We start from the raw sequence: 16,345 nt of genomic DNA, 5'->3' as shown, positions 1-16,345 counted from the left end.
GTGCTGAGTTCCGTATCTGAGATTCCAATACCAACTCTTCCGCTAGCTCGTGACCCATCCGTGTATCTTTTCTGGTGGTTTCTATATTTGATTCGATGACTGATCTCACATGTGCGGGGGAGTTTGTTCCCGCGTGGAACTTGTTCTTGATCGACAAATCGGTAGATATTCCGTTCAGGTTCCAACCCCTGGCTCCACACAAGTGGATCATGCCTACCTGGGGGAGCTCCTGGTTGATGAAGTTCTTCAGGAGTCGGTTCGCCTCCACGGGGAGAGAGACTCCGTCATCTGTCCCAGTGATGATTTCCGCGATGTGGCTTGATGTGGCCCTTATGGCCTGATGGTATACTGACGCCAGTTTTGAAATTATCCAATCAGCTGCCAGGCAAGTCATTTCGATGTTAGTCTTGAATCGATCACCGCTTTGGTCACACACATCCGGACGGAGCGGTTACTTGTTAGGTGTCTCCTGGCCAGGGTTCCTAGTAGATCGTTCGGTCACTTTTCTTCACCTCGTTGAAATGGTGGTCAACTACCGTCGAAGCAGATCAGGGAACGGAGCACCCGGTGATTAATCGAGCAGAATCTCTTTTCGACTGATAAGTGGAATCCAACGTGAAACTGCGTTTATGGCCGCCTTCAGTTTCCTCCCTAATATCTTGAACGTGTTGCCAAAAGCTATCAAAACCATGTCGTCGACGTACACAAAGATGAAAATCCCCTTTGGAAGGCTTCGGAAAACTCCGTTCATCCGCACTATGAAGAGGGTAACTGCTATCACTGATCCTTGTCAGTTTCTTCAGGGAAGCAGGTGGTTACCAATGCACACCTGGAATGTGCGGTGCCGATGGAAGTTCTTCAGAAAGTGGAGGATGTGGCGAGATAGACCCCAGTCCGTGAGTTGCGCGTTCAAGCCCGATTATACACCTTTTCAATGTCTAAAGAGGCTAGCTCAACATGTTGGTTAGCGTCCCTAGCGTCTCGTAGAACCTTGCTCAGATTGGCGAGTAGGTACCAGTTCCATGTCCAGGGCGGAAAGCGTGTTGACGGTGATCAAGGTAACCATTACTCTCCAAGTTGAGCACAAGTCTACGGTTGACCATCCTTTCAAGCACCTTGCTGACGCAGCATACTTCGGGATCGGGACGACCAGGATATGTTTCTTTGAAACTCTTTGAAACTCATAAATCCACATCATCATCGAACATGTATATTTCTAGATAGAGCTGAAATTAGGACGTAAAAGCATTTGTAAACAATTACTTCTATCGATGATTTCTAGGAATTCAAGGCACGCTCACGTAAACCAACATATCCGTCGGGTAGGGGAAGTCTTCACCAACCCGATGGTGTTAATGATTTGCGTTGGCAAGCCTTAACTTTCTAGAAATCATCAAAAGAAATCATTGTTTAGTAAAGGTGTTACGACCGTATTCCAGCTCTATGTAGATTTACGGACCTTCTTAGCAACTTTCTTTTTCTTCTTCTTCGCATTTCAAGCTTATTGCATATCGCATATTAGCTTATTGCGTGCTCTCAACTTAGTGTTCTAGATGCACATCCAAAGTTATTAATTGAGAGCTTTCGATGCCTGTACCATTTTTGCATTGGTATAATTGTGTGGCAAGTCCAATCATACTTTTATGCCCAGGGAAGTCGAGAAATTTTCCAACCCGAAAAATTCCTAGACCGGACCGGGAATTGAACCCAGCCACCTCCAGCTTGGTCTTGCTTTGTAGCTGCGCCTTTACCGACTGATGTTTATTGTTTTATGGATGTTTCGGATCTTTCGGAAGACCATCCACTGCACAAGTTCCAAAGCCGAATTTAGGAAGACAAAAATGTTTGCGCCCAATCCGTCAGTTTTAGGTATACAGGGTAGGCCCAAATAAGTGACGCATGAATTAAGGATCGGATCTCCCAAGGAAAGACAAATGGTTTTAATGGTTCTGTTCTATTCTCTTTATTACATTTTATAGTTAAAATGTACATGTTTACTTTTCGATTCTATCGCCTTTTGCTTTAACTATTGCCCTTAGTCGCTTCGGAAAGGCATTACAAGCGGCACGCACCTGATTTTCGGGAATTTCATCCCATATCTTCTGTATAGTAGCTTTGAATTTTTCTATACCCATTGGCTTAAGATCCCGAAAATGTGCTTCCATGATTCCCCATATAGAGAAATCCAGAGGGTTTGCATCTGGCGAAGAAGCTGGCCATAACTCCTTAGGAATGAAATCTGGCAAATTTGCGGTGCACCATGCTTGGGTAATCTTTGCTCCATGGGACGGGGCAGAATCCTGCTGGAACACCCATTTGCGGTTACCGAACATCGTTGAAGCATGCTTCTTCAAATGGTATTCCAGAACCTCTCTTACATAGTAAGCCGCGTTGATTTTCACTCCTTTGTCAATAAAAAGCAGTGGTAGACGACCTTCTGCAGAAATCGCTCCCCACACCATGACAGAAGTATGATTTTGGAATCGTTGAACTCCGCGAATTGAAGACGGGATATCCTGAATCGTCGCTGCATAGACCCTGTCGTTTTGAGCGTTGAAACTTTGCTGCAATACGAAGTTTTTTTCGTCCGAAAACACGATCAAGGAATCACCGTGCTGGCGAAGCAGTTCACGACAGCGAATAATTCGGTTCTTCTTGTTAGCTTCTGAAAGTCCATGAATTCTTCTTTTCTTGTACGGCACCAATCCCAAATCGTCTTTGAGAACTGATCTGATAACTTTCCTGGAAACCGCCAGATCCTGAGCGAGTTTATATGACGAGCGACAAGGATTTCGTCGAATTCGTTCTCGTACTACCTTCACAAGTTGTTTAGTGCGTACGCTGCGTGGACGACCAGGTTTTTTCTTCGGAACGATGGTCCCCTCCGTCCTCCATCTTCTCAACGTCCGGTCAATTAATGTGCGACATATTCCTTCCTTCCGGGTCTCAGCCAATATCTGGTAAGGACGATTACCCTCCAAATGCAACTGCAAAATCCTTTTTCTTTTGAAATCCATCTCTAACTGAGGCACTTCCTGTTAATGTAATATAGCGCACAGTAGTTTGTTTACATTTTAATCAGTCACTCTTTCATGTGTTAGCCACCAGATAGCTCTCGCATAATCCAGAAGAACTTTACACTGAAGCAAAAAAGTGCGTCAGTTATTTGGGCCTACCCTGTATAGTGTCTTGGGGAAAGTTGCTTCATATTTTTTGGCCGATCTTTTTATGTTAGTGAAATTAGGGTGGTTGACAAAATTGGTGGATATACAAACTTTTTTTTTTATTATTTGAGATAGACCAATGCAATGTTGTAAAAAGTTGTAGAACAATCAATTCGAAGTATTTTTGTTTAAGGCACCAAATTTATATCTCTTATGGTTCATGAGTAATTTTTACCCAAGCTGGTTAGGGTGGCCTCTAAAAAACAGATTTAGTTGAATAACTTTTCAAACGTTCATTTCTCGTAAAAACGTTGTTTTGGACACATTTAGAGCTTATGATGCCGCATATTGATGACGAAAACATGTTGCTATCTTTTTTGATTAGAAAGTTAATGGATTCTTCGATTTCTTTTTTTACTTGTCAATATCTCTAAAAGAAGCAAACCGATTTTCAAACTTTTGGTTTCTTTTGAAAGATCGTGTTTTTATTCATTTTTGTGAGAGTAGGAGCGAATAATTAAAAAAAAAGTCAAATTTTTTACTTAAATCTAGTCATAACTTTTCAAATAAAGGAGAAATCAATTAATTTTTTTCAGCAAAAATATGCGTCATAAAAAGTTCTTAAAGTATTTGAAACAAAGTTTCTACGAGAAATGAACTTATAAAATGGTATTTAAAGAAAACCGATTTTCTAGGGGCCACCCTAACCTGCTTGCTTAAAATAATCATAAGTAATGAATCATAAGAGATAGACATTTGATGTCTTAAGCAATTGATTGTTCTACAACTTTTTAGAACACTGCATTGGTCTATCTCAAATATTAAAAAAAGTTTGTATTTTCAATTCACCAATTTTATGGACCACCCTAATTTCACTAACATACAAAGATTGGCCAAAAATACGAATAAACTTTTTACAAGACACCAATACCTAAAAGTGATGGTTTGGGCGCAAATATTTGTGTCTTCCTAAATACGGCTTGTGCACTGGTCCCCAGGGTAAAATTTCTGGTTATAAGTCGAAATTGATTCTGATAAGATGCAAATGAGTGGTTTTGTGTTTCGTGAACCCAAGAGTCAATTTTCCGATCACAACTCCGAATTCATATTAATAAGATGAATGGCTTTGAAAAAAAACGTAGAATTCCAGGATAAGTTTCATGAATTGACCACTTTTACGGATGTTCCAAATTTTCCGGTGGTTCACCAGTGTCTAAATTCTGGTCACAACTTTGAATTAATTCTGATAAGACGTCTATGAGTGGTTTTGAAAAAATCGCTGAGCTCTAAGATCAGTTTCATAAATAGACCACTTTTACGAATGTTTTGGATGTTTTAGTGGACCACCTCGTGGTTTCCAGTGACCAAATTCCGGTCATAACTTCATATTATGATAAGACTTCTATGAGAGGTTTCGAAAAAAAAAACCGTGAATGTTGAGGATCAGTAGCATGAATTTACCTCTTTTAATGATGTCCCAGTGGACCATCGCGTGGTCTCCAGGGTCTTTATTCCGGTCACAACTTTGAATTTATTCGGCAATTTTTTTCGGCAATTTGTAGAGATAACTTTCTGATGTCTTTGTTGAAATTGTTAAGCAGATAGTTGGCCACCTTTTGGGAAGAGTCAGTTTCCGGTAAATCACAAGACTGGTCCTGTGGAAGATCCGGAACATCCGTAAAAGTGGTCAATTCATGAAACTGATCCTAGTAGGCCTATTCTGCACGGCGTGTGAGGTGGAGTGACACGCTCTCACCGGTGAGGTAACAATTGTCAGCTCGGGTGAGGTGACTCTCCATTTGATTTGCACGGAGACTCACCTCATCCGAGGTAAAATTGTCGCTTCACCATCACTTCACTGTCATTTCACCTTACTATTGGTTACCAGGTGAATCTTTGTCATCGACGAAAAATGAATGAGATATTAACGATGGGTTTTTTGAGGATCATGTATATCAATCAATATCGCACGAAAGTCTGTCAACGACAATAACAAATCTCAGCACTGCCAGGCAGTTATCTCTTCAATTACCCTACAATAAGAGTTTGTCCCCAATTAACTCTAATCCCATATATTTTTACTTTCTGCAATTATTTTTTTTATGATGCGCCCGGATCATTGAGCGAAAAAAAAAATACACAAAAATAAAATTCTATTTTATAGCATTACGTCATAGTTTTCTACTACATAGCTACTATTACGTTATAATTCAAATTTTTTTGAAAATGGTTTCCCAAATCTCATAGAACTATGATATAGAAATGTAAATCGGCTATGTCATAGAAAACTATAACATAATGAAAACTATAACAACATGCGCCGTGTGGCGGCACCTTTTGCACATCTTAGGAACTTCAGGCAAGGCTGCAAACATGGCCGCATTAAAGTTCCGAACAATTCCCCTGCTCCTCCCTTAGCTCAGCCAGTAAAGGCGTAGCTACAAAGCAAGACTATGCTGGAGGTGGCTGGGTTCCATTCCCGGTCCGGTCTAGGATTTTTTCGGGTTGGAAATTTTTTCGACTTCCCTGGGCACATAGTATGATTGTACTTGCATCGAAAGCTCTTGATTAATATCTGTGGAAGTGCATCTAGAACACTAAGTTGAGAGCACGCTATAAGCTAATATGCGAAAAGCAATAAGCTTGAAATGCGAAGAAAGAGAAGATGAAGAAGTTCCCTGTGGAACTTCTTAGCAACTTTAAAGTTTCTAAAAAGTTCCGTCGAAGCCCACATGAAGCAATCCGCACAACCATTTTCTGGATTCAAACTAGTGTATTCTTCATACTATCTACAAACGCCAGCCACTGTGCCACAAGTGTGTTGGAATACAATGTGGCAAAGCACCAATATGAAATTCATCAAGGTGTTGTATTTCGTGTTAAAGCAGGTCAGCCAGCACCAGTTTTGGGAAAATATCAAAAAATCAAATCTCACCATAGTTCAAGATTACGCTTGATTTTCGTACACCAAAATCAATAATCAAACAACTATGCTTGATATTGCAAGCCGTGATATAGCAGCTAAGAATATCAGGCCAACAAAACTGTCCAGCTGCAAATCTCATCAAACTGTGGTGAGATTGAGTTTCATGATTTTTGCTTTGCACCCGAACGTAACCGAAACTGCCATAACGGGTGGCAGCAGTCGCTTCGTGTCTGCCATCGGTGAAAAGAAAAACAAGGTAGCACTATTATACCTTCTCTTTCTAAGAAAGCGGGGTGCAACGGAATCATTTTTGCGTCGATTCAACTCTCAGCTTCAACCAGCGTTGCCAGTATTCCAGATTTATCTGGATTTTCCAGATTTTTGTCGTCTTGCCAGATACACAGACATACCACGTATATTTCCAGATTTTTTAAATATGTTCCAGATTTTCACAGATTCTTTAAACATGTTGCTTTAAAAATATCACTGCAATTGATTTAAACTCTAATAAAAAATAAAAAGCCAAATTTGCTATTTTTAAAGGCCATCAACTTTGGACATTATTGGAATTTTAAGGTAATTCTGAAAATAGTTCACAGTTGAGGTGAGAGGCGAATTCTTTGTGAAAACAAAGCAGAATTTCAAGCTACTTCTGAGTAGAATAACATCCCTCTTTGTGGGCTTCGGGTTCGTGCGGCGTCACCCATCATTTAGGCGTATTGTGAGTGCCACGAAGTTTAGGGTTCGATTCCCGCTCCTGTCGGTGCAAATTTTGGCAACCTGAAAATTTCCCTACTGGCCTAATGGGTGTGGTGTGTTGTCCGTTGTCTAGTGTTAAATATTCAGTCTGTGCAACTTCTGGTTGTCAACTCTGATGACAATTGCATGGAGATTTTGTCAATAAAGGAAATACAATCAGGAAGAGAAATCATAGAAAATTCTTATGATGAAAATTAAGGAATATGCTGATACGAATCGTGAGAATAATTTCAATGGAATTCTGTCCAATGTTTCTATGGAGATTAATTTTAATAAAATTTCAAGCGCAATTTCTGGGAGACTTTCCGAGCCATTTTTAAAAATTACTTGAGTACTTAGGTAATACTGAAAAGGATTTCAAAACACTTCTAACCTTACCTACAAAGCAGATCAAAGGGAATTATCGGATAAGTCTGAGAAGAGTGTGACGGTCATTTTGAAGAGTGTACCAAGGAAATTGTTAAGAATATTTTGAGAATTTCATAGAGAAAAATGGACACGAAATTGAGCCAATTCTTGGGAATTATTACCAGTTTGAGGGAGTTGTGGAATTGGAGAGTGATTTATAAGAGATTATAAGAGGTAATGCTGAGAACTCTTAGAATGTTATTGGAAAAGTTTAGATATTTTCAAGATTATTTTAGGGTAATATAAAATAGAAATATTATGGATGATTCAAATTGAACTAAAAAAAGGCGAAGATATCCTGTAAAGAGTTCCAAGTAAATTCAGACTAACAAAAAAAAAATTATGATCTGGGACGCAGGAAAAATATAAATTCCGGAATTTAGAATTATTGCAAGATCCTGAGACTTCAAAAATGAAACTAAAATGCTAAATGAAAGTCTATTTTAGTAAGATAATAAAATTATTCTTTGGCATAAAATTATTCGTAATGGTCATGCGAATAGTGGAGTTACCCGTAGTTGTAGTTGTTGTGTGTTGTATGATGTAACTGTAAATCTGATCAACCTCAGAGTAATATTAAAATTATTTAGAACTTATATTTTTTTTAAAATTCTGGTACTGCATCAAATAGTAAAGACTACATCGACTATTGTGTGTGTGTGTGTGTGTGTGTGTGTGTGTGTGTGTGTGTGTGTGTGTGTGTGTGTGTGTGTGTATTCCCTTTAACCCCCACTGGCCGGCAGTGTTATTATGGAAGAACTCTCTCTACAATGTCGCATTTATGGTCATTGTAGATAGCTGTAGTCCGGGAGTTAGAAGGTGATAGCTCTATTGCAGATCAAGCAACCCATTTCAGAATGTCTGGAGAGTCACGCCCATTCCGAGGTTACTTTCACTTACAATAAGCCGCGTATGTATGCATCACCGTTATCAATTGGATATTAGTATTACATACACACTTCCAGTTTCAACATGTTCTTTTGAATCCTGGCACGTATTTAGTTTATTTATTTATTTTATTGTGAAAAGTATTTGGACTGATCTCACCATGTTAATTTGATCCTCTAATCCATGGGTTCCATAGTTTTATTTTTCTCTACGCTTTGCATTTCATTTCGTAATTCACCTACGGAACTTGCAGAAACTCAAACGCAGCATACGCCATCACATCAGCGCCGCAACAGAAACACAAAAGGAAAATTAAATCTTTCCTCTAGTTGTCGCGGTCCTTTGTCACTTTCACTCGCGCAGGACGATGGAAAATTGGAACTTTTTTCTTCTCTTCTCTGCAGTCGTGGCTTTGCTCTGCGATTTCAAGAGTCAAGTTATTAGTGTTGTGCTCGGGCAATCCTACTCTGGAAAATGGATGGCTGAATCGGTGGTAGTTTCACCAGAAAAAATAGCACCACTTACACTCGCGTCCGCGACACAACCAGTAAAGACTACATCGACTATTAGTTCAAAAAATCCATCCCAACAAATTTCCTTGATTCTGTGCTACTCATTCTTTTTAAAAAGTTACAGTTTGAAAAACTGTTCTAACCATATTTTCTGTTGTTTTTTAACCACATATAGGGTAAATGTCGGCTTCGGCACCCATTGACTGTTTTCGGCAACCAAAATTTAAACGTTAATTTCACTATGTTTTCCCATCAACACACTTCCCTGAATGCATCCAAACGATTCTTTAGTCTTTCAGCTTCAATCTGATTGTATGTGTACGTCTGAGCAGTCCTGTTATGGCAGATTTTTATTCGAATGAAGCATACGTACTCTAAAATGGGGTTGATTTCAAGTTGCCGATAATAGAACAGCTGGTTAACACGCAGTTCTAATGGGAAGGTTGCCGAAGAAAACGAGGCTGCCGACAATAGTCACACTCACCTGAGAAGTTTGGAGCGTTGTAAAAACGTTTTCAAACAGTTTTGAAGAATTCTGTCGATTAAAATGGATAGAGAAGCAAGCAGCAGATGAATGTAAACCAACAGACACGTCGTATATGTGCGTGACGCTGAGAAAATGCTAATAGAAGTGTGAACACTGCTTAGATTGACGAGAATACGTAAATTCCCCTACTCAGGCTTGCTTTCACTCACTTGCTATAAAAAAATGATTTTCGGTATTTTGAAATCATAAGATGTTATAATGATAGTTTGTACTTCTTAGAAACAAGAAGAGGTTGAAAGGCAAGTGTTTGACACATAAAACTTATCAAATTCACTTTCAAATAGTCACAATCAGCGATTTTACGACACGCGAGCGCTCACTCTGAGTGAACGCTCACGAAACATAAAACCGCTGATTGTGACACTCTGAAAGCGAAATTAACAGGTTTCTTGTGTCAAATACATACTTGGCAACCTCTTCTTTTAACTTACGAGTGCAAAATATTATCTAACGATTTTGTAATTCCGAAAAACATTTTTTTTTTATAGCAGGTGAGTGGAAGCAACCCTGCATATACTTAATTTTTTATATGCTGCGTAATGGATATTTGAACTTTTTGTTCACACAGTGTCAATACTTATCAACTTTTGGATGATTTTAGCAATGCTAACAAGTTATTTGCTTTACATAATTTAGTTAAAAATGTAATTTAAATAAATTCCAGATGATCATACTGACCTATTTTTACGGGAGATTGGTATACCACTTTGATTTCAATAGCACTATGTTAAAAAGAGGATTTTTTGGAGCATTCCAGATTTTTCCAGATTTTATATTTTACCTGGTCCAGATTTTTCTGAAAATGACCTGGCAACGCTGGCTTCAACTTAACATGGGGTGAATAGTCTCGCAATATCAAAGGAGCTTGTAAAATCAATATCAGGCATGATATTTTGCTTTGTCACGCCTGATTTTGAGAGCGGAAAATTTGCTAATGATTATACCATCACTGACCAGCACTAAATACTCCAAGCGTAGTCGGGACAACAGCATGCTTGGCATACACAGTTCAGGTCACGAACTGCTCATTTGCTAATAACTTTGCACACAGTTGACGGAACATAGTTCTTTTTGAAGCAGTAGATAGAATAGAGTGTAAGCTTGTTATAGATATGTAAAAAAAAGTAGATTTTAATGCTAGTAGTAAACTGTATTTGTTTTTGCGTTGTAAAAATGAGGTGAGAAATTCTCACTCACATCTCGGAATTTAAGTGTTAAATTGATTAGTGTTGATTCAAATGTTAAGCTTTACCTTATCTTCGCATATCTATAGTAAACTATGAGCCTAATCTATCAATTACTTTAAAGAAAAATAAATTTCAACATCTGAGTGAAAAGTTATTACCAAATGAGCAGTTGGTGTGTACAACTGTGCATGCCAAGCATGGACAACAGTTCACTTTAACGCGGTGAAGAATGTGGTACAAACGACTTTCAACGTGACCGTCGACCCAGGCGAGTAAGAGAGGTGCCACAGTCGGAAGAAGTGTTAGTTTGTTTACTAAAATGAATCGCCCATGCTCCTCGTGTTTATTAGCGAAATTCACATCAAAGATTGATTAATTGCGTAGGAAATCAGTTTGGTACGGCATTTGTAACCAGCATACACCTTCCGGTCGTATGAAACAGGTCAAAAACTGTCCAAATCCGCAGATAAAATTTTTTGTTTTGAATTTCTGTATAGCAAAATAGTGAACGTTTCGTGAACATTAACGGCAAAGAACTCACCAACACTGGGAGACCGTGAGTTCCTGCCCACCTGTCATAAAACCGTCTTGACCGTCGACGCTATGCTGGTGTTTTCGTTTTTCGTTGTGTGTTACAGTTTGACAACTGCATCCTCTTTTATTGAATCCTTTAATATACTTCGTGCTGGGGCACTCACGCAGAAGGACTGGCGTATATTCTACAAACAGCTTTAATACTAATATTAGTAACTGTTAAACACGATCATAAATGACACTAGCTGAAACAACTTTCATATATGCAACAACTTTGCATAAATGCTTTGTTTATTATTCATGAATTCTTGATCGCTAAGAATGCTTGTGTATATTTGAAGTGGACAAAAAGATGAACAAAGAGGTGTACACCTAAGCTTTTTAACATTTATATCGCTGTGAAGCAACTCAAAATTGGTGAGAGAATTTATATCTGTAATGGTAACCGGTTAATTTTTTGTTTGATATTCTGGTTAAGATGTCACACTTAATTATCTTAAAGATAAACCGTCCAGCTAAAAGTGCCATTCATGTTCCGCCAGAAGCTTGTAAGAATGCTATTCAATTATGGTACCCAGGATGGAAAATCATTCGCATTCATTTCGTGCATTCATTTACATTAATTTGCCCCTAACTTTTTTCATCAACAGAATTCCGTAATTCTGAATGTATTGAGCGTTTGTAGGTTTTGTTATTAGCTACAACTTTTGAGAACAACTCAAATCCGTATCTCTTATGCATGAAGAACCAGAGCGAACAGAAGCCACTACTGTTTTTCAGTGAATGTATTTCACATTCACTGAAAAGCAGTTACAAGTTCTGCCCGCTCTAATTCGTAATGCAAAAGATATACAGTTTTGAGTATGGGCAAAAGTTGTAGCTAACAAAACCTACAAAAGCTCTCTACATTATTTTGCGGAATGCTGTTCATAAAAAAATTAGAGGCAAATGAATGTAAATGAATGCATGAAATGAATCTCAATGAGTTTTCATGAGTTGCATAGAAAGCTATAGACCACCTTCAACCATCCCAGCCTTTTATCGGAACTTTTGGTTACCTTTTGGACCTGGTTGGACACGGGATTTACAAGTCGGAAAAGCTTCTTGTCTCCAGCAAAGACTGGGAGATATCGATATGAAGTGAGACCAGCTGAATTCAACATGCGAAACTTTACGGAGGCAACATCGAATTGAGGTCTTAATGCAGTCTACAAGACCATCATAAAACTAAAATTGCTACTTGGGTGGCTATGTAAAGGGAACTTACGAAGATGTAAAACAAGATTCCAACCTTTTAATTTCGCTTCACAATCAGCCTACAGGAAAGTATTTGCCTCCTTCAAAGATATGAAAATTTTCTTAATTTAGACAATTTTTCACATGAACAGAATTCCGCTCCAACCGACTAACGAAATGAAGAACGAACGAGTGCAAGCGTCGTCAGCGTCGAACCAGCTGGTAGCAAAAAGCATTATAATTTTAATTAACAAAGTTTTTCGGTACATAGCGAAAAGTAAACGCCTTGGAGATTTTTGCCTGGCCACCTTCATCCCGACCGACCCTCAGTTGCGTTTCTTTAAAATCCCTCTCCAGTCAGCAGGATGTGGACGAGCAGCTGGGGGAACACGAATTAAGATGGCCGTCCATCTTCTCCTTCCCATGCTACGCTCGAAGAGGCGGGACGAAATTATCTCGTTACTTGGAAATCGTTTAAAACTTGGACGTTGGATCAAATGGAAAAGTTTTCCACGAATCAAATTTTGCCAACTGCACCCTCTGGGATGATTAAATTGGGAGACCGGTGTAATAAATGAAACAGATGGATCTTCTGGCAGAAGTTAAAGTCATCAAAGTTTGAGCTGCAGGTCAAATTGGAATGAGTTTTTTTTTTCTACCGCCCTCGACCTGGTACTGTCAATCAACTACCCTTAAAATGCATTGATCCACGCGCGTTCGTCGTTCCTTTTCGCATTCTGCGTGATTCTCGCATTCTGTTTAGTTTGCTAATATTTTCGTTCCCATTTTCTACGATCAACAAACACCTCCTCCAACCTGCTGACGGAGCGGGCGCTTGTTGGCGAAAAAATAAAAACGCAACGGCGCAAAGCCTAAACAACAGGAGCGCAAACATTTGCTCGTCCAATCACATAGTAAATATAAACAGTCGACTTAATTTTGAAGCGATTGCAATTATCCATAATCGTTATTTACCAAAGTAATCACTTTCATTAGGTTCCGTTCGCCCTCGGGAAGGGCCCAGGAAGGGAAGTCAAGAGGGCGCGCTAGGCTCTGCGAAAACAAAATAGCGGGAAAACTGTGCACGCGGAAGGCCTCCTCCATGCAGAAAGGAAAAACCAGACCGAACAAATTCGGAGAACCCCCGCAGGCCGCGGTCAGGTCAGTTGGGAGAGCAATGAAAAAAAAAATCTACCGGCAAGAGTCCCGGGAAAAGTCACGCAAATATAAATCGCGGCGAACAAATAGAAACGCGAACTCGTTGGGATGGATGGCGCGGTTTTTTTTCCACTCCCATAGATTTTTGCACAAATCATCTTCTCGCCGCACTCAATCGTGGTTCGACCGAGTGTGACACAGCACAGGACACAGGACAGATTAAGTAATGGGTCTGGATTCTCTTATCTGTGTGACACTGCGTGCGACGTCGGTCCTTCGCCCAAAAGTAGGCAACCGCTCTCGGTTCGAACACACAGCATCCATCATCTCCTCTGTCTTTCGACGCGAGTGAATTTTCATTGGTCCATTGGTCAAGTCTGGGGAGGAAGCGCGTGCCGGCTGATGGCATGGGAGGACTCTCACTTCCGCACTTTTCCGAGTATTGTGTGCCGGCCGCGCTGACTGTGAACTGCTCGGAGAACTGGAAAACTGGACCCATCCTAGAGCGAGAGAGGGCACGAGGGTTTATGGACATTTTTCATTCAAACACTCTAAAGATGAGTAAATATTGATGTTTGGCAAAGAACTACGCGACCATCATCGCTCTGGAAATCTATACTGTGATACATCCTCCCCCACGATGGATGCTCACAAGTGGGGCTTCTCGTTCGCTGACTGACGACTGAGAATTGAGCCTGCCGGGTGAACCCCTAAGACATGACCCAATCGGCGATGGGAGTGACGACGACGACGACGACCGGGTCGAAAAAGGAATCCTTGCGATGATGGGCAACCGATTTTGACCTGTTGGTGTTTTTGGAATGGTACACTGCCGAATGGATGCGTTTACTTTCGGTGGGGTGGCTTGGTTTGTCCGCTGTTTGTTGATGGTAAAGATTTTCGATTGGAATGGAGGTTTGACAATTTCATTGCTCCATGAACGTTATGATATCATGGAGATTAAGATGTGAAACAATAGTAAAAAATTGCCAGTTTTACTAAGCAGATTCCTTCATTGGGATTGATCTCGAAACGAGAAGTCGGATTTAACAAACTCCGAAGGTGATAATTGATCAAAGGAAACTCCATTCAAATTTCATGCGAATATCGCCAGTTAAGATGATACTCAATAGCTACTACCTATGTGCACGCTGCATATCCCATTATCACTTTATTAAAATTATGGAAAATGAAGTGCAACTACTTCCTGCATTGCATTTTGCATTATTGAGGACGAGGATGATGATGATGATGCCAACGACGGCAGCCGCCAGGTAAAATGCCTTTGATCTTCCACCGCGCAAACCAGGTAATGGGCACTTTATCTTTCGCGTACCGTCAGCAACTGCAATCGTCAAGAGAGCCTGCACTACGGCGAAGTTTGAAGTGCATTCCGAAGATGGGTTCGTGCATATATCAGCACTATCGGTGCTAAATTTATTCATCATTTCAGAACTTTGTTGCTCTTGAATAAAACAATGTTTTTAGCTATGAAACCACTTCTTCAAGGTTGTAATTTTAATTAAAAAGCTTTCCCGAAAAACGTGACACGATCAACGATGTCGGAAATGAGTTCCGAAAACCTAATCGAAAGTGTTGTTCTTGTGCGTTTCCCGATGGCAATCATAGCTGCGCCGCTGACGACGACGACGACGACGACGCCATGATGGTGGTTTTGTAGTGGGATATCTGGGCGGCAGTGCCGATATGATGATGATGATGATGATGTGCCACACGCCGGCCGGCCGCGGAGAACGAGCGAGAGAGCACAAGCATAAAGGGTTGAAGAAAGGATAAATTTTTAATTGAATTCGTGACTTCGTTCTAGAAAATACAAAATTGTACTCACTCTGTTTCGCTTCTCGTCACACAGTGCGACGAATGCCGGTGGAGCGTAAAATTTAATTACTTTTCGGGTAGTACTTTTGTTTTTATTTCATTAAAAAGAGATTTTTCGCTCCGGCGAACGATGGGCACTGAAATTCATCGGCATGATGTCGGCAGTGCGGAAGGAGTGAAGGGTTGAGTGGTTGGATCCGGGCTTGGAAGTTACTAATTTCATTAGAGCGTGAGCGAGCGACTAAAGTTTGTGCTACAAGAGCTTTTCCTGACGAGTGCGCTGGAAGTCAGGCCGTGGTGATATTCATTAACCGAATGATTTCATTTTAATTAATTATTTGATGCAGTATTTTTCTGGTACCAGGAAAAGCAAACAGGATTTTTTTTTCTTTAAAATCTGATTTAACTGATATAGTGTTTTCCATTGCAAAATGCGTTAAATTGCGCAATTCGTTCAGCTCATGATCTTTTCTTACTTATCTGTTTTCTGAATTATCCGACTGTATTGCAAAGTGTTGATTTGATAATTATTTGCAATCGACACAAATCATCATTTTGAAGGACGCCGTCATTGCGCAGTTGCAAGCTGCACTGCAAATGACCGGCATCGGCAACCCCGCGCCCGCGCTCGTAACAATTGCCACGACCCCCGCTCCAATTGAAGCTCCCATGAATGCGTTCCAGGAAATGCTTAAGGCTCAAGCAGCAAACTTCAAGAAGACGATGAAGGAAGTGGTGACCGTTCTTGCCACACCGCAGCAAAGGGTGCAAGGGCTGGAAACCATTGTCAGAAGTCAGAACAACAAATCTCAGCAACCCGCCGCTCAGACACCAGTCGTCGAAGTCAACACCAACCAACCAGCAAAAAGCCGCAACCAACCCCAAACGATCCCCCAACGATCCCTCCAACCGACTCTGAGAAAAAAACCTCTTACTAGCGAGTACGAGCAGGCCAAAAAAGAAGTCACCGCTGTATCTAGCGACTTCTCGGCCTCATCGGAATTCCGAATCGAACACGACTCTAACTCCTGATACCAGCCCCAACCAAAAACGTAGCCAGAAAACCGACACCCCCATGCCGCAACGCTCTTCGACATCTCCTTCCACCTCTAAATCGGCGAAAAGACCTATCAAGCTTGTTGATCCAACTAACAAACCCCCCCCCCCCCCCCCCCAATGACCCAGCT

The sequence above is a fragment of the Ochlerotatus camptorhynchus genome, unplaced genomic scaffold (assembly GCF_037179485.1).
Source record: "Ochlerotatus camptorhynchus isolate MF236.1 unplaced genomic scaffold, CSIRO-AGI_Acam_v1.1 ptg000097l, whole genome shotgun sequence".
NCBI lineage: Eukaryota > Metazoa > Arthropoda > Insecta > Diptera > Culicidae > Ochlerotatus > Ochlerotatus camptorhynchus.
Note: the sequence above shows the minus strand (reverse complement) of the source record.